At 36.0% G+C, this 18,769-nt stretch overlaps 1 long non-coding RNA gene across 15 annotated transcripts in view; it reads left to right on the forward strand.

Moving 5' to 3' along the window:
* LOC138118444 (uncharacterized) overlaps window positions 1–18,769 on the forward strand; it is a 96,338-nt gene that overhangs the window by 12,235 nt on the left and 65,334 nt on the right. For 13 of the 15 annotated variants that reach the window (XR_011155134.1, XR_011155135.1, XR_011155140.1 and 10 more), the window contains one exon: window positions 12,399–12,489. The exons of the other annotated variants lie outside the window; for them this stretch is intronic. This is a non-coding gene — a long non-coding RNA (uncharacterized lncRNA). The remainder of the gene's footprint in view (window positions 1–12,398; window positions 12,490–18,769) is intronic. 15 annotated transcript variants of the gene reach the window in all.

Consider the following 18,769-nt stretch of genomic DNA (forward strand, 5'->3'; position numbering starts at 1 on the left):
TGCAATCTAGGTCATACACTGACAACATTAAGGGCTGTATGCCAGATTGAATTTCCCTCTCCAAATTATGTGATTAATTGTGAGATGTCACATCTCACACAAGATGCTTTGTGCTGGTAATGTCGCCTCTGAAATCTGGTGGCTTCTCATACATGACCCGGTGAGTGTGCAGAGAGCCCTGCTGTAAGGGCAGGCACAAGGACAGAGACAAACAGAGGATGAGAGCACTGTAACACGCAATAGCTCAAAGAAGCTGAGCTCTGCCTGCTAGCCAGCTTTGTTAGCTCTCCTCATAGCAACTGGAAAGGCTACTGAAAACCCCATATTTACAGAACCTACTCTGTTTTGAACAGGTGCAATATAACTGTGCGTCTGTCTTCTGGCCTTTCTCACAGCAAGTCAAAATATATACAAAAGTTTCTGTTAGTCTTGCTGTAGATTTAGTGGTGTTTGAAAAGTACTCATAATATTATTAGTGGTGGAAACCTTTTGCTTCTTGGTCCATAGCAAGTGGAACTGCTCAGCAGTGAAAATGTGAAGAGATGTATTTGGAACCAGTGCTGACAGCTTGAGAAATAACAGGTGATAATGAATCAACACCAACAGCTAACTGTTCATTCTGTGCTAAACTGTCCAAAGCTTGGCTTGGAAGTACAAGAATTAATTAGCTGATGTCAGGAATAGAAGCAATGATCAGTAATGGACCACCTGGGCATATTCATGTCCACTGAAGTCAGTGGATAGTGCTGATGTCAGCAAGAGAGAGCAGGACTGATGCAAGCCAAGAAATTAAAGAGTGACCTGGGTCTGCTTCTGAGTTGTGTTTTGGAGGTAGATTAGTAGCAGAGTTTTCTGTCTGGTGAATGACTCTGATCTGTTACTCATCAACTAAACAAGCCAACAGAGAATTAAAACAAAGCAACTCTCCTGCAAATGAAGCAGGATGCGGGTGCCAGCTGTGCTCAGCTTTTGCTCCAGAGTGAACCTGTCAGCCTGCACATTCAGGCAGTTGTTATCACTGTATGTGGGGAGAGGATCAAAGAAAAGATATTGAGAACAACTCAGATAAAGTCTTCTGGAGTCCAAATCCAAACAATTCTTTTATGTGAGAACAGCAAAAAATCTTTATGAAAAGTTGGAAAATACTTCCATAACAGTAAGGAGGAAGTATTCTTCTGTTAGCACACCTTCATTCAGTCATTCACAGACTGTATTTTGTCCTGCATAACTTTAGGTGCTGGTTTGTAAATTTTGAGTGTAGTCATCTTAAGAGGTCTCATGTCATCATCAGAAAGTTACTTTCGGAGCAAGTAACTTTTTAGTGCTCAGCCTTCCTAAAGTTTCAGTTGCCTATGGAAGTAGCTTTCTTTCTGGCTTGGAGTCACTCCACAGCTGGAGCCAGTTACAGATGCTTTTGACAGGTGTAAAATACCTCTGACACAAAGGGCTTCTGAGCTTAACTCCACACAAATGCAACAGCTGCATTTCCCCTCAAGTCCCTCCTGTCTTAGAGGTATAGCGAGGAACAGGTGAGGGGATCATAGCTAAAATGCATCATGGGCTGAATATTCTCAGCTCTGGCTGTTCTGTGCCATTAGGGAACCTCTGCAGAAGAATGAAAATCTGTGTTTGATTAGGTCTGCAGTAGGTCCTCAGTCCAAGGGATCATACCCTTGGGTATGATTTGAAGCATGGTGCTTAACAAGGTATATTTTGCTTCCTCGACCTGAAGAGAGGATTGGTCATGAGCAACAAACAGACTACCTCAAAATTTATACCAGCTAGCACATGGCAGAGATGTTGCCTTGTCATCTTTGGGCACTATCTGTAATATTTTCTTATATTTAAATTTTTTTTCAGTTTGACTATTAAGCATACACACACTCTCCCCAGCCAGCTTTTTGAGGTCTTCCTTTCTAATGATCATTTTTCAGTCACTGTTGAGATAATTAACAAAAATGAATAGGAAAACTGGAAATTGTGATTTTAATAATCATTAATATTATTATATTCCGGACTGTGTTAATTTTTTTCTTTGTAGAAATAGTAAGTGGTGGCACACGAGACATAATTTTAGTAAATTACAGCAAAGCAATTAGAGAATGAACTTAGTGTAGAAGCAGATATTTTTACTGCTATTTTCTGGACTTCTTTATACCAAATAAAATACTTGGTTTCATAATTATAGGTAATAACAAAAAGATTGAAGAAACTAATGACCAAACAAAAACATATTTCATATTTGATCATTTAGATACAAACTAAATTTCCTTTCATATGACAAAAATTGCATTAAAACTGCTGTTAATTACAGTACCTCTTAGTTCCATAAGTATTGTATCTTTAAAAGGAAAGCTCAGTAAATTGGCTTAAAGTCAAGATGGTTTAAACTGCAGAGCTCACGCTGAGCATGGCAAAGCATCCAGTAATGCAAAGGACCTTTGAAAGGAATTTGTACAGTATAGATTTGTAGAGCTTTGAATCTAAGGATGAGTTGAATGGAGCTCATAGAAGTAGTAAGACTACACAGGGATGTTTCTGCTTAGAGTGGCTTGGTAGGAATGTACCGAGGATGCACACAGAAAGAATAAGGGAGCAGTGGTATCTTCCACTGGGATTCCAGATATCTGCTGCAGAATATTAGGAACTGTTCTGGAAGCAAGGGCTTTCTGACACTTTTATTAGGTGATCCAGACGTTTCTTGATCCAATAAAGTTGCGATCCTATGCAATCTGCTCTAGGTGTACCTGCTTCAGAGTTCCCTTCCAACCCCAACTGTTTGGTGCTTCTGTGTGCCATGTCTGAGACGGCCACTGTCCTGCCTACCACAGCCAGCCACAGAGCAAAGAATTACTTGGCTAAGAAAAGCCAACATTTCATTAACCCATCAGGTGTAAAAGCATGAGGAAAGCAGAAAAGATGTGCAAAGTAAAATAAAGCTTTACTAGAAGACCCCAGAGGACTACAGTAGAGGTGAAGAGAATATAGTCAGCCTTTACGAAATCATGGTTAACCAACATTGGGCTGAACAAGATAAAATGTGGGAACAGGAGTATACTGGTATGATCTGGCTTATTGACATACTTGTATACAAATACCTTGACAAGCATGGGTAATTGTAATAACTTAAATATCAAAAGTCCTAGCAAGAATTTGCTGCAAGACACTACACTTAGTAACTCACATTTTAAAATGTTGATAAAACAGCAGAATTCAGCAAGACTGCTGTTTTTACAGGACATTAAAGGATAGCTATTAAAACTTCTTGCCCTGCACATGAGTATTTTGAACGATGCAAATTACAGCTCTGTGCTTCCCTCCAAAGGTCTGTAGGCAATAAGATTTCTCTTTCCAAATGTTGGTTGTTTTTTTTTTTAAGAATGTGTGTTCACGATTAAACCAAGCTTGCTCTTCTACCTAATTTTTTGGAGAAGAACCATCTTTCGATTGGTGTATTATAGGAATGAAGCTCCCTCCCCCGTCACAAAAGATGGCACAATTCAGAAGAAGTTGTTTCAGAACATTCTCAGTTTAATTACAGGATCAGTGAACACAGCAACATTTTCTTGGCAACAGGTAGAAAAGCTGGCAGTTACTCCGTTTCTCTGGAGCAGTTTCTTGGCATTACATCCCTGCACTAGAAACTTGGATTTCATTTCTTACTGTTTTTTTCTGTTCCCCTGCTTCATTTCCTCCTTATCAGTTTTCTCCTAGTGGTACATAAAAATAACATGCTGCATTGTTTGTTATGAAGAAAAAATTATCTCATTTGCTGTTAAAATTCATAAACAGCAATGGAATGTGGTAAGAATCCTATGCATATACATATGCATTATCTGATAATAAATAAGGTAGATAAATGAAGATCATGAAGAAGAGATAAGTGTTGAATGTTAAACTGCTGCAATTGCTGTTGCTGAAATGATATTAAAATATATTACATGCATAAGAAAAAATCAGGTTTATAATGTAAATCTACTGGTACATCAGGCAAGAGAAAACCTTTAGGGTAGAAAGACAGAGAATAGCCACCAGTAGTACTCGTGACTTACGGTAGTGTTTAATCGCTGTAGCCTTACTGCCCCACTGCCCCATGGAGTTCATATCTATTGATGACTGCGTATATTAAGTTGAATTTAATACTTGGAAGTAGATATCATATATTATGAACAATGTTTTTCAGCGAAAATCTATTGTTCTCCTTCCCTTGTCCTTTTGAGAGACTAAACAAAATAAATAAGAGATGTAACTGCTGACTGAAAAGAAAGATGGTGTAAGTCCTGTGTATCTTTACTTTTCCATACTTCAATATAGTCATACACAGAGAATATGAAGAATTAATCAACAATCTGCACTGGATCAATGATGGAGCTCTCAGGGCAAAGATGGGCCATAAAGAATGGCACACTTATTAGTAACTGAAAGAAGTTTTAGGAAATAATTTGTATACCTGTCTAGCATTCAAAACCATCTCACTTTTTGCTATATACTTACCTTTATTTTTATCATTGTAGCTTTTAAAGCAATCCCAAAATAGTTTTATTAATAATTTTCTCTTCATAAATAAAATGTATTTTTGCTCAGATATATCATTATTTTTGTGTTTGTACAGCATATGGAAGATACAAACAGATTCTTCGTGGAGCATGCCATGCCTGTACTCTGGCATTGTAATGTTAGTTCGTTTTTGTAGCTCTACACAAGCTCATTTCATCCAAAGGAAAAAACCAGAATTAGAAATGTTTCTTTTCGGTCGTCCTTTCCGCTTACTTAATGCCATTGTACAACAGTAATTGAATGTGGCTCCCCTTACTGATCCACATCATGTCCATTGTCACATCTCGAAACAGCTTCTGGTTCTACAGTTTCTAGGACTGGAAGGAGTACCAATGAAATTTTTTCAATTTTTTTTTTGTCTTAGGAAGTAATTTTGCCCCAGTGCCAAAGTAAAATATTTGAATTCCTATTTTGAGGTCTGCAAATCCGAAAGTAGGACAGTACATTATTAGGTTAGGATGTTAACGCTGTGTTTGTGTTGAATGCAGAGCTTTAGAGTTGGGGTTTCTTAATATGAATTGTGAAACAGTTTCTGCACATTTTTACCCTTCCATAAAAACAAAACAAAATATTTTCAGAGGTAGTGAGGAACAGGACCAGAAGAGTTAGCAGTCAAACAGTACAGCTTCTGGAGAACTTTAAACTTGTCCTTTAAAAACTCAGCACAGTGGTAGCCTACAATTTCAGTTTAAATTTTTGCATGATGCTATGAAGTGTTTACAAGACTTTGCAGAGTTTTTCACCAAGTCTGGAAAAAATACATTAAGGTTTTTTCCAAAAGTGTTGATTATCTGGATGTAGCTCTCACGTAAGTGCCTTGAGCTTATCCCTAATAAATAATGTTTTTTAAGACAGGGATGGCATAGATCTCTACCCACAGATGCTAGATTTTCTGCATAATTTCTGTATACTGTAGTCTGTCAGGAAAACTGTTAACAGAACTAAACAATGTTTCTTTTTCTGCAGAGACACCTCCATTCTGGGGCAAGATTCTGTTTATCTGATTAGGTACATAGAAAATATTAAATTCAATGCCTTGTGTCTTCAAATAGTTTATTGAATCAGGCTGGTATTACTTAGAGTCATTTCCTGAACCTGGGTGCTGAATTATGCAAGTCCTTGGAAGCAAGACTCATGTTCAGCTACTCACTTGTTCAAGTATGTCACTAAATTATGCCTTAAAACAGGACTGTACTGAACCTTTATGATATTTTTGTACATTTAAAAAAATTTTAAATATCTACATACAGTATCTGAATTTGATTTCAAAGGATCTCTCTGAAAAAGACAAACTGGAATTTTATTCCATTGGTTTTAGTTCTTTTTCAGAACTCATTTGAGCACTTAGAGAAGAATTTTCTATTTAATGCTACTTTTAGTAGTATTCTTCTCAGATTTTAGTACTCTTCTCAAATATTCTTTCTTTGGAAAGAATATTAAAGATGGATTTGCTCTTTTCATCTTGTTTCTTCTTTTCCTCTTGACTGCATTCTTACACTACAGTGTATATAATGATAAATATGAGAGTAATGCCTGGTGATTTTGACTCACTTTGGATGATAAATATGAGTAACCACTAGTGATTTTGACTCACTTGTGATCTTCTTTTAGGGCTTTCTCCTTTTATTTTCAGGCTTAATCACGACTATTTAAAAAATATTGGCTGTCTTCACAGAAGTTCCCAAAGGATTTTTGACTATGACTTGGGTGTGTCCTGTTATTCTTACATATATAATTGATCCACATATACATGTTGGTAATTAACTGCCAGTTAAGTACAAATCTCCTTATTTTTTTTCAAATATAAAACACACTCTTTTCCTATCATGCTGTGCCACACTTAAAACAGTGTTTGAGGAATTAACCCCATCTTTGTTTAGATATGCTTATCCTGGTAAAAGATAAAAAAAAAAATTTTGGTAGCTAAACTTAATAGGCTTTTAATTGTTCTACTTTTACTAGATTTAGTATAGAAATTTGGTGCAAGAATATAATTTTTTTTCCTGAGGTGCCCAAGATTGTCATGTTTCCAGTTGAAAGTACTTAGAATTCCAGACTTATTTCAGCAATTTTCTGTACTCTGAATCTAGACTGAATATTCTGTTTCCACTTTCAAATGTTAAGAAATAGTTTCTTTTTTCTTTTAAAAATCTTCATTTTATTTATTTCTAACAGAATATTTACTTAATCACTGGTATTTACTATGACTACTCAATAGTGTGTGTGCTTCTGCAAATTTTGCAGAAGTTGTACGTCATTTATTTGCAGAGTAGAGGCTTACCATTAGTCTGGTTATCTTACAATTTTCTGATAATAAATGTGAGAAAAAAGTTTTTTCTGAACTGAAATTGTGGCCATTTATAACTTACTTTTGACCCATTCTAGTGTAGAAAGCAAGAAAACTTGTTTCCTATTTTGCACATAGCTCATTTTCAGTTTGATTTATATTTTTCACAATTATTTTCATATGCTGTTTTCTTTTAACTGAATTGTATTATTGCCATTTACAATATCAACCCACACAAGAGTGAGGGATAGAGAACAGAAAGAAAAAGTAAGAATAAACAACTTATAGTCATAATAATTTTTAATTAGCTGCTGCTTTAGATCCTTTAAACATGGTGATAATTAATGTGGAAAGCTCTGGAAGCCTTCATAAGCTAGCTTGATCATCTGAAGAATGCCGGTACATATTAGGGAAAGTTCATGATTCATACACAAGGATTAAGCCAAGAGAATCTTGTGACCTAAGCAGCCTGGCTCTCCAGTGGTAAAAATGGGATTTTCTTATCTTATGAAAAACAGTAATTGTGACAGACAGCAGGGATGGAAGCAGATAGGACACGTTTGGTTTTGGAGCGAGCAACACGTGGGGTGTGGGGACATCGCTGTTTTGGCACATTGCTGGTACCATGATAGAAATACAGTTAAACTGCAGCACACAAAGTGTTCCACAGGGCTGAATCAGAACATTCCTGAGAAATGGTAGTGAGGAGAATTGTAACATGAAATGTGAGGGAGTTTTATGTTCAACATCTGAGTTATCCTTAAGAAATTTTTAGTCATTTGCCTGATTGCTCTTCCCTGGGTGCTAAGCACTTAAACCCAAACACATGAACATGTGTCACAGTGTGGTAGGTGGACAATACTGGATGCAAGATTTGGAGGGATGACATGAAATCTAATCCTATTTCTAATAGTAAATATTGACTTGACAGAGTCATTCAGCTTCAATACTTCAATTTCCACAACTGCGTTAATAATTAAACTTTTGATCTGTATGTTTAGAGCCTTGAAAAGAAAAGGCATTTGAGATATGAACAATAAGGGATGCACAGCATAAGTGAGCATTGCAAACCAGCTCCCTGAGAGAGTCACATAAACACACTATCCTTTTGCAGAGCTCATTGATATAAACAATCTTGGTTATATTTAGATGCCTTGCCACCTCTATTCTTCCCTCCTTTTTTTAGCACTCTATCTCACTGTATTTGACAAATTGGAGGGGAAAATGAAAGTACAAAAGCTGTAACCATCATCACTTTTTAACAGGAATTTGCATTCACAAGCATGAGAGAAGTAAAACACATATTGCTTTCATTTCCTTCTAAGAGTGGATGAATATCAGCAGGCAAAAATGTAATCACTGTATATAATTGATGATCCTCTTGGCTTCTTTAAAAACTATGCTGGCAAATTCCTTAGCCTTCCCAATGCTGAGATTTCTGGTAGGCATTGAGGGTTTCAGTGGTAGTTTTTTTGGGAACTGCAGAGGTGGGGTCACAGCAAACTCCTTTTTGTACAGTCTTGTATCGTACAAAGCAGTTATAAGGAATGATGCTGTAAGGGACATACATAGGCAAGCCACTCACTTTAATATTACATCAGGGGGTTGGTTTGAGTTCTGTGGAGGAAATACATTTAAAGCTTCTTGCAAAGAGATGATTTCTAGGAAAAATTTCCCATCATTACACTCTTGTGCTTTGTCGTGACCCCTCACATTTATGTGTATTCACACCTCCCTTTGCCATCCTGTTGAGTTGTGGTTGAAACAAAAAAGTCATACCATGCAAAAGTATAATCCATAGCAGTACATACAGTAAATTCCATTACTACTATAAATGATATCTTTGCTACTATTAGCTAGAGATGTCTTATTTACTAGCATTTTTTCCTATAATCATTGTATGTGCAAGAAGGTGTCTGCCACAGACAAAAGTGGGCCCTAGGGCATTTGTGAGGATTATATAGTCCTTCAAAAATCTATACAGTTGGTATTGGGAAAAGTATTTCGTTCATGTTTTATTCTCATTCCAAAGTTATACTCATTGTGAATATCTAAGTATACATAATATACATGATCCTCACACTTGCACAGACACAAATTACCTCAGTTTTCAACATGACTTTAAATAACAAAATAGAATATTTTTCCCTTAGGAAAGGAATAAGCAAAACAAGGATTATGACAAAATTTAGATATTTTCATTTTCCCATAAACATTGTAAAACAAAAGCAAAATATACTTTTATTTATTTTCTGTTGAGTCAAAAGAATAAAAATTCTTCAGTTCTCCATGGCATTGCATCCAGGCAGTCCGGTTCCTCTGTGGAGTTCCATCATTGAATTATGTTCAGTGAAGATTACAGAGCTTCTTACAAAAGCAGAGTTTGCCCAGGAAAGAATATCACACTTATATATCACAAATAAAAAACTACTGCTAGAATGTCATAAAGATTTAGGATTTAGATTTTGGAGCCAAAGCCACTGCTATACTTATTGTCTTCTTCTTTATGACTATTGCCACTATCCATAATTCAAAATTATAAAGGATTTCTTCATAATAGGAAATGGGCTGAACAACTCAATTTTAGAAATACCTGGAAAACAGAGATTATTGGAAAAACAATGCTGCATTTTGCTGAGTTTTAACTTGCAGTATTTATTTTGACAACCTTTAAAAATTTTATGTAAGTAACAGAAACTCAGTCTTTATCAACATTTATGGAATGTGGTGTATGGACTCTGTAAATTCCACCAATGCCCTTAAATTCCACAAACAGAGTGGGGTTCCCCACAGAGTGCTCTGCAGCAAGCTTGCATCAGAGAACAGCTATTTGCTAAATCTTTCTAAAAATAAGTAACTTGGGCATTTTTGTTAACAGTAGTTAATTTGAACAACCTCATTGTAATGTGTCTTAATTAAGAGATACCTGTTTTTCCCAACTATAAGCCATTTTTAGATATCAAACCAATCCAGGTTTACAAAGCTCTGACGTAAGGCTGAAATGCATTTTTCAAATGGAGCAGATTTCATTATTAAATCAAACTTTCCCACAAACAGAACAGATAGCAGAAACTCTAATAACACATCCATAAGTCTTTCATTAAAAGCTGACATAGATACAGCAATGATAACTAAAGTCATGTGCTTATTTAAATAGATTTTTCAAAGTATAAATATTTTTCACAGTGAAATTATAGTAAAGTCTCTCAGAAAATTGTTGCAAAGCTGATTTTCTTGTAAAAGTGAAAGAGATTTCTGCAGTATTTATATACTCCTACACATGATAAATGGTGTCAGTGCTGTCTTTTTTATTAGCATGTCTTTCCTACAGTATTTATGACTTAAGAGGATTAATAGTATTGGCTGCAGTCAAATTGAGTGCAGAGAGCACTGTGAAGGCTTCTCCTATGTATTTTAACTAAACTATTGCATTTTAGGAGAAACTCTTAGGCTAACAACAGAGTTTGCCTTTTCCAGTAAATCCTTAAAAGATTTCCTATTGCAATTTTTCCATGCTTCAAATGTGCTTTTTACATTATTCACTATAGTCAAGCACTTGCTTTGAGGATAAACCTTATGCTACATTCTATGATGGGGAGTAAGAGTTACATTAATAATGGGTTTTAAGAAGAGTGTAAATATTGAGTGAAAATGTATATGTGTATAATTGAAATATGGAATCAATTATTTGTTGTGCAAAGTGTGAAATAACACCTACAAGCAATACCTCTGAACATAAATTTTAAGGACAACATGTAGTTTTCCTAGATGATTTCTGGATTATGCTCCTCATTTGATAGTGGTCTGCAGCTCAAAGCAAGTACCTGAGACGTGTCTCATCATCGCAACAGCTCTTTATTTGGTGGAACTACTGGAACAATGTAAAATAACATAGTTATCAGGCAACATGCTTTTTTATAACAAAGTCAAGCAGTCTCCTTCTTGCCTGAGGTCACAGCCCGGCCCAGACAGTGTTTGGTGTGAAGGGACGTACAGATACACAGCCATGGGACACTTCGCCCTCACACACACAAATTCTCATTACAGTGGCAGCTCCCACTGCAGCAAAGGAGCCTGTTTAGATGCAGAATTAAGTGTAGGATTTATGGTTAATTTGTTGTGCCCTCTCCTGCTAAACCAACAGGAGTATTCCAGAGGAATGAGTACAAAGAAATTGCCAATAGTAATATCTAGAAGGTCATCGTCCTTATTTATTCAGTGTGTTAATCCAGCTATCAGAGTCTGTGTTCCATAGAGAACCTCCTCTGGGACAGGCACCAGCCATTTTTAACAACCAGCATTTACAGTCTCCAATATTTTATCACTCTGCATTTGATAGGAGAGGGAACCTTCCTTGTTCAGCACAGTTTTACAAATTGGGATCTTAGTTTTATGAATACAGCAAAAACTTTTCACTTTGGTAAATAATTAGGCATGAAAATTTTAGCATGGATAATTCCTTCACTTTTGTACTGGTTTCACATACTTCAGACTTACTAATTCTCCAGATTCCAAATGAATCACGGCCAAAATCTCTCAAGTTTCATGTTATTACCTGTCACCAGTACTATTTGCTGAGTTGAAATGAAACCAAAATCAGCTCAGGCACACTGAATGTGTTAAAGGGAATTTGATCCAGGTTTCTAGTTGATTTAAAAGCAAAACAGCCTGTTCAAATCAAGACTCTTTTCATAAATTGAGATTTGGTTTTCAATTCACACCAATCTATGTAACACTCATAATTTATAAAAGTGATTTTTAGGGCGAAATATAGAAACAGGGACTTAGAATAAAATGTTCTGTCAAAAGAATGTTTTGATGTATTTCATTAGAAGAAAAATGGTCTTTTACAAATCTATTTATTTGAAGGTATGCTAAACTTATGGTTGTGCAGATCAGCTTCTGATTTCAAAGCCTTGTACAGATGTCAGGTAATAGAGACACCTGTTTCTGCTGTTCTTGATTTTCAGTAGGGATTCTCTAATTAAATTTGATAGTTTCATTATAATTTATACCACAGGGATTTTTACAACAAAATGTTAAGTGTACACTCTTATACTGTAGAAAGTTTTATCAATATGATAATAATGACATAAAAATCTTACTGCCAGTAATTTTACAGAGGCAATTACTAACTGTTTTGTCATTTAGACTTTATCTTTGATCATGTAAATTCTTGTGAGTCAAATGTCTAGTTGCTTTATTTATTATGTGATATTAGCCTTGTCTAGTACAATTTAGAATGTGTTTATAGGTGGAAATTATTTCTGCATGATAAACGCATTATATTTTCTATATTCATGCTGAATTTTCTGTTGTCATATAGGTATCTGTAGGTTGCAGGAATAGATTTGTGCAGTTTATAAGTTGGTGTCATAAATAGAGTAGGCAGCAACAATGAGACAATAATAGAATACTCCTTTTTTTTCGGGATTTCTTCTGATCTTGTATGTAAGAAAAATAATATGCTGACTTTTCATTTTTTAATCCTCTAAGGAACATAGTGACTTTAAGGATAATTAATCCCTCCTTACTTTGGGTGTCTAAAATCTAGGGACCATGATGAACAAGAAGACTGTTTATCAGTGAAGAGTAATGGATACTGTCAAAGAGTGATTCATCCTCTCACATGATAAGCATCTAAGGTAGGTAGGACTCAAAGAGGAATTTGCTGAGTTTTGAAAGATTCTACTCTGAATCTGGATTTACCTACAAAACCAGACACCATCTTTAGTGGGGCTAAGCTGTTAAGTAACCCTACAGTCACTGAAATGTGGGCTTTATAGAAAGGGGGAATTTCCTTTCCATCTACTAAAGCAAACCATAAGTGTGTATATATAGCTATATATATCTAAATATGTACTGGTTAGGTCTTGCTCCTTAAATGATCATTTTAATCACTTAAATTTGACCTTGGCTAAAAAACAATCAATCTGGCTGTAAATCTAAAAATTAAGTAGAAATAGATATTTCATTTATAGGAGTACAGATAAGGTATTTCCCATATTATCAAAAATCATTTAATAAAGATTTATTAAATTTTTAAATTTTGTTACTTCACTAAGAACTAAACTAGTCATGCTCTGTAGGAATACTTTCTAATACTCTACTCAGTTTATACTCCTCTGTAAAGACCTTACCATTCAGCTCTGTAGTATTTTTTTTTTCTATAGAGGAGGACTATATTCTTTCAATTCCCTTCATCTTTACATTCCATTTGCTGCTTTACTAGGATTAACAAAGCGTTCCAAGTATTTTAACAGGAAAGTAATACATTCACAAAAATTCTCATTAAATCCTTATCTTCAAGTTACAAAAGACTGCACTTTTTAATGATTAAAAACCACATACTGAAGCAGCACATACTTAGAGAGTGATTCTGACAGTACTTTGGTTGGACAGATTTGGGAAGATCCCTCTCTTCGCTACCACATTCTTGTGTCTTGGAGTTCTTTTACTGCCATAATAAAGACTGAATTATTACTCAGGGACATAATATGTGTTTATCAAAGCCTAATGAACACATCTGTTATTAAAACAATTCCAATACGGAAATGTACAGTTTTAAATTTAGAGGATCAAATGATAATTGGGTTTGTACGAGGTAAGGCTACAAATACAACTAAATAGCACCTTTGCATCAAAGGTTTATTACCTTGCAAGATTTATGTCTGTTTCATTAAAATCTGTAAGGATTCTTAATTCATACTATATTATTTTTAAAATTCAGAAGAAACTCTATGTAATTCTAATCAGTACTGGAATACATGATGTAAGAGCAGACGAGGTGCATTATCTGAGCAGAGATAAACACCAGAACTTCTTGTGATTAATTCCTGTGCAGTACTCCTGGTGCACCACCTCAGAGCCATTACTTCAGAACAGTTTCTCTACCTCCAAATAAACAGAATTCCCTACAACACATTCTGAAATGAGGAGTTTCAGAATCAGGGCCTGCTCACAATATGCATCCTCAAAAAAAAAAAAAAAAAAAAAAAAATACTGCTGGCCTATTGTTTTAGATGAGGGGGCCCTTGAAGTGCCTTTGTAGATTACTTTTGCAATGATGTATGACACCTAACCTAACCTAATAAAACCTGATTTAAAACGTTTAAAAAATCTGTTTTAGGCAAGAAGAAGAGTCTAAAGTGCTACATCAGTGATCTTTTATGATATATGAGCTTTATTTTACCTTAAACATTAAATCTGTCAGACCCAATTTAAGACAATATTATCAAACAATATTCTCTTCCATTTTATCTTAGTTTTGTTAGCTCCTTACAGCACAAACTGTGCAAAATATTCTTAAACCTCAGAAGACAAATGCTATATGTCTGTTTTCTGTGCTTGCCATATGTGATCTATTCATCTTAGGAAATACCCTCAGCTAAGTTGTTGGTGTGAATTTGAAAGATAGTTGATTCTTTAAGCAGTGTGATGCTCCTGTAGGCAGCCAGTCAGTTCATCTGGGACATTTCTTGTTGTTCCTGCATTCTCACAGGTTAGTATTTATGATACGGGCTTGCATAAATTCCCTTGCAATGATGATCCATTAGTATCCTGCTTTCTTCATGCCACAGTCAAGGTACAGTAATTTCATAAGATGTGCTACCTGCTGATTATCACAATATAGACTATGACAAAACAGGTATCTTCTGATTATCACAATACAAAGGCCTGCTGCTGTGAAATACCACACAGTTGGGAGGAATTTCATTGCACTGCAAGAAGATTTTAACTTCACAAAAGGCTTAAATTGAAATGTACACCTTATAGACCATCCTCCCAGACTGCTCACATTCTGAATCTTTTAGAGCTACTCTTAACACCAGTTGCTTAATAGTGCAACTGTCTCCTAAATCAAGAGACCTCTAATTTTAGTGTCCTTTTTCATGAAGGCAGTATCCCACACCTGAATTTATACATACATGTCACTGTCTGGTCTGATGTCTAATTTTTAATATTCTGGATTGGATAATCAGAAGAATCCAGAATAAGCAACTAAATATGTGAATTTAATAAATAACTGATTGAAAAATAATCTAATAAATTATTGAACTTATTTAATTAATTGAAAATATCTAGCATGCCAGTAGCAATACTTCTGTGCAATTAGCCTCAGAGCAGTTCAATTTAAAAAATAATAACCCCTAGTTGACTAATATTAATATGGTGAATAAATATGCTACCAAGAAAACTGTTTATCCTTTCAAGGAAGCCAAGCATCTGCACACAAACCATTTCTGTCTTGTAGAAGAATGTGTCTGAGAATACAGAGGAAAAAAAGCCTGTGCTCTTTCTCCTTCAAAACAGACAGGAGTGTGTTTATTTTCACCAAATATACACGCGTGACACTCTCTTATGAGCATTCAGTTGCTGTAAGAGCAAAACTTTTTTATTCTTTTCCATAAACATCCTGCACATGCATCTCCCATGACTGTGCCCTCAATAAAGGAGGCAGGAAGTCATGACTGTCAGTGTATTCAGTTGTGAGCTCACAGTGGGAAGCCAAGGCAAAGGACACAATTCTTACACAATGGGCAAAGGTACCTACATTCCACAGTGCCAAGCAACCATCAATTCCAGAAGTTCCTAGTCCTTACCCTTGCCTTACTTTGGGCATCTGGGAATCATTGAAATCTTGCAAATAACTGAAAGTATCACCTGACTTGTCACTGATCACATCTTGCTAAAGTGTACATTTGATCTTATCCTAATTTTCTTGTCTCTTTTACCCCATATTGTGAGACAGGATATTAAAATAAGCTCTTCTTATGCCTTTGGCAAAGTGTAACAACATTTGCCAGACAAAATGTCAGAATTTTCTCCTAAATGTGTTATTATTATTTCTCTAGAGCCATAAAAATTGGCATACCACAAATAACAGGGGTGCCTTAAAGTCTGTCTTAGCGGGGGAAAGGGATTATAGAATAGTATGGTTACTTTTTTAAGGAAAAAAAAAAATTCTAAAATAATTGTTCAATGAAGTAAATGATACAAAAAAATTCATTACAGTGTAGGGTATGTCTCTTCCTGCAACCTAGAAAGACCTTTTTCCTTATGTTTTTATCATCTGTGATTAATATACTCACATCCAGGTTTTGCCAGTAAACTCTGATCCTACATCACTGCCTAATCTCTTTGGTTTTCGTTGTTTATATTACACTGCACAGCCTTACAAAAAGGAAACTAAAAGTGACATTTGGGATGTATGGCAGGATTTTTAATATTTACTTTGGCAGATCTTGGTTAAAATACAGATTTGGTGACAATATCAAGAGTCAAACACTATCAATGTAAGGCATGTAGGCCTTACAGAAAAATAATCAGGCAAAAATTTAATTAGGCAAGTGCTAAATCAAGGGATACTTAAATACACCATATTTAGTTTTCAATAACTACAACAGACAAAACCATGAAAACAAGATCTCAACATGTACAGCAGAACAGTTTTTGGCATTGATCAGTTATTTTTCATTTTTCAGCAGCACATCAGAACTTTCTACCACATTTATCTCTTGCTCAAATGAACTAATAAACTCCTGATACAACTCTTAATACCCCTTATCAACTTGTCACGCATGGCAGTGTTTGTTAACTTGCAACAAGAAAATGTTTATCTTTTTGCTACAGTCGAAGCAAGCAGCAGAACTGAAAGTTGATGTAAGAAGCAGCTGGCAAGTGGCCTGCAGTCTAGAGACTTTGCTTTACTCTTCTACTTTTTGTTCCCATGCCTTTTCTCAGCCCAAATTTTTCTGTATTCCTGATGTTGAAGATTGGCAATAATGATTTGCAGCCTAAAAAATATTCCAAAATCAGGTACAGCACCTTGAATTTATTATTTGTTCTTTCCAACCTCTTAACACCTGAGTGTTAAACACATACATCAGGACTGGGAGATGCAGAATCATCACACAGAACATAAAAAAAAGTCCCTGTCTCCCAAATATGTTTAAAACTCCACATTTCTGCTGTAACACTGCCATAGTCTGGTGCGTGAACATAAAATACTGAATTATTTTTAAATGTTCTGTTGGTAGAATAGGAAAATACATTTTTCTGTTCTCTGTAAAAAGATGAAAATATATAAAAATGTCAATACCACCCTATATTGTGCTTCATCAGAAATGTCACTTTTTTTTGTGCAATGAGATAAACTTGCTGTTAGAGGAATTGTAATATACTCTGCAGATTTGCTGTTCAAGGGTACTGCTCTGCTCGTATTCCTAGTGAAATCAGTTAAAACTGTTGCTAAAGCCTGACTGTTTTGTTTGCCAACCAGTTGTAGGCAGCTTTTCAGTTCCATTATTAACAGTGATAAAGGAAATTCTCTGAGGGAGCTGGGTGATATGAAACTCAAGATGTAGCAGTTCACCATCTCTTGCTATCTTGTGGGTGACATCTGAGAAAAAGTCAGTGAAACCATAAAATAGCAATAATAAAAGTGCAGTGTGCTGTGCTTGCTGAGCAGCCGCAGCTGCAGCACAAAGGACAGAGGCACAGGGCGCCCTGCAGGAGGGAATGGTGTCCCCCAAGTCCCGCCAGGTGCCGGGGGGGCTGCCAGGCACGGCCCCAGCCCCGCCACCGTCTCTTGGAGTGTGGTGTGACATCCTGGCAAAGGTGGCCTTTGGGACACTGCCTCCACACCTGGCACGGCCGGGTCCTGCTTTACACGAAAACCCAGAGGCTTTAGTTGCCTAATTGGTGTCATTTTTCCACTCACACAACCCCCTCCGGGATGTTTGCAAGAGGTGTTATCAGGAAATTGCAGCTGTGGCTCCGTCTTTACTTCCTGGCAGGAGGAGTTACCTTTGGCTTTGGGTGGGTTTTTTGACTTCTTGGAACTTTCTGTTTATTAACTGGATAATCTGGAAAGGAGGTAGGAATGGAGCTGGTACAGAAAGATACTGTGTTTAAGGCCAGAGCTGACTATTCCAGATCAAAACTCATTCTGGAACAGGGTGGCAGCTGTACTGCTCCCTCTGACAGGTGAAGTGCTGGCACATGCACCACCTGAGCTCACTTAGGTTCTGGTCAGGACATTTGGCACTCCTCTCTCACTGGCCAGAGGACAAATCAGGGCCTAGACATCGAATCCAGGACCTCCTGCTGCAACATCCATCTCCTGATGCTCAGACTGGAACCAGAACTCCATAGCTTTCACTTCAGATATGTTCTAAGAAGAGGGGTTGTTTCCGTTTTGGTTTTAGTTTTTAAGGCCAAGAGTCTTAAAAGAATAAAACTGTGACATTCTGGCATAAGTTAGAATAACTATAAGATGATTTTATACAAATTATCAAGGTACTAAATCTAGATTATTTGAATGAGCTCAGATTATAACACAAAGTCCATGTTTGATTCAGACTACAGTCTGGGGATTTTGTGGGCTCATTCAGTTCTCCATATTGCCAACTGCAATCATGGGATAATTTTGTTATGGATTAGTTCAGCACTCCAAAAATGACTAGCACAGATTCCCTGGCTTCATATAGGAATATCTTATTGCTTCCTCTGAATCAAAATTAACCTGCTGCAATTCTGTTTGGTATTTACTCTGTTCTCACAGCTGAGATCTCCAAAAGCCTCAGACAGCAGTCATAGCAAGGCTGTAGATTTTGCTTTTAAAGGAATATACAAAATACAATTTATCTGTGGAAAAGCGAGGAAAATTTTGAAGTAGATTTTCCTTTAAAAAAAAAACCCAACAACGACCCAAGCCCAGTAGCCAACAACAAAAAATAATTTTAGTTAAGAATTCCAGTTTCTCAGTTGATTACTTATTGGGTAATATCACCTGTTAAGTCTAACTACTGAATAAATTAATCATCTTCAAATATTTCAGCTTCTATTTTAATTTCTGAAGTATAAAATAGGTCATCTTGATGAAAGCTGATTATAAAATGTGGTTTCTTTCAATGATTTTTA

Source organism: Aphelocoma coerulescens, chromosome 14 (genome assembly GCF_041296385.1).
Source record: "Aphelocoma coerulescens isolate FSJ_1873_10779 chromosome 14, UR_Acoe_1.0, whole genome shotgun sequence".
NCBI lineage: Eukaryota > Metazoa > Chordata > Aves > Passeriformes > Corvidae > Aphelocoma > Aphelocoma coerulescens.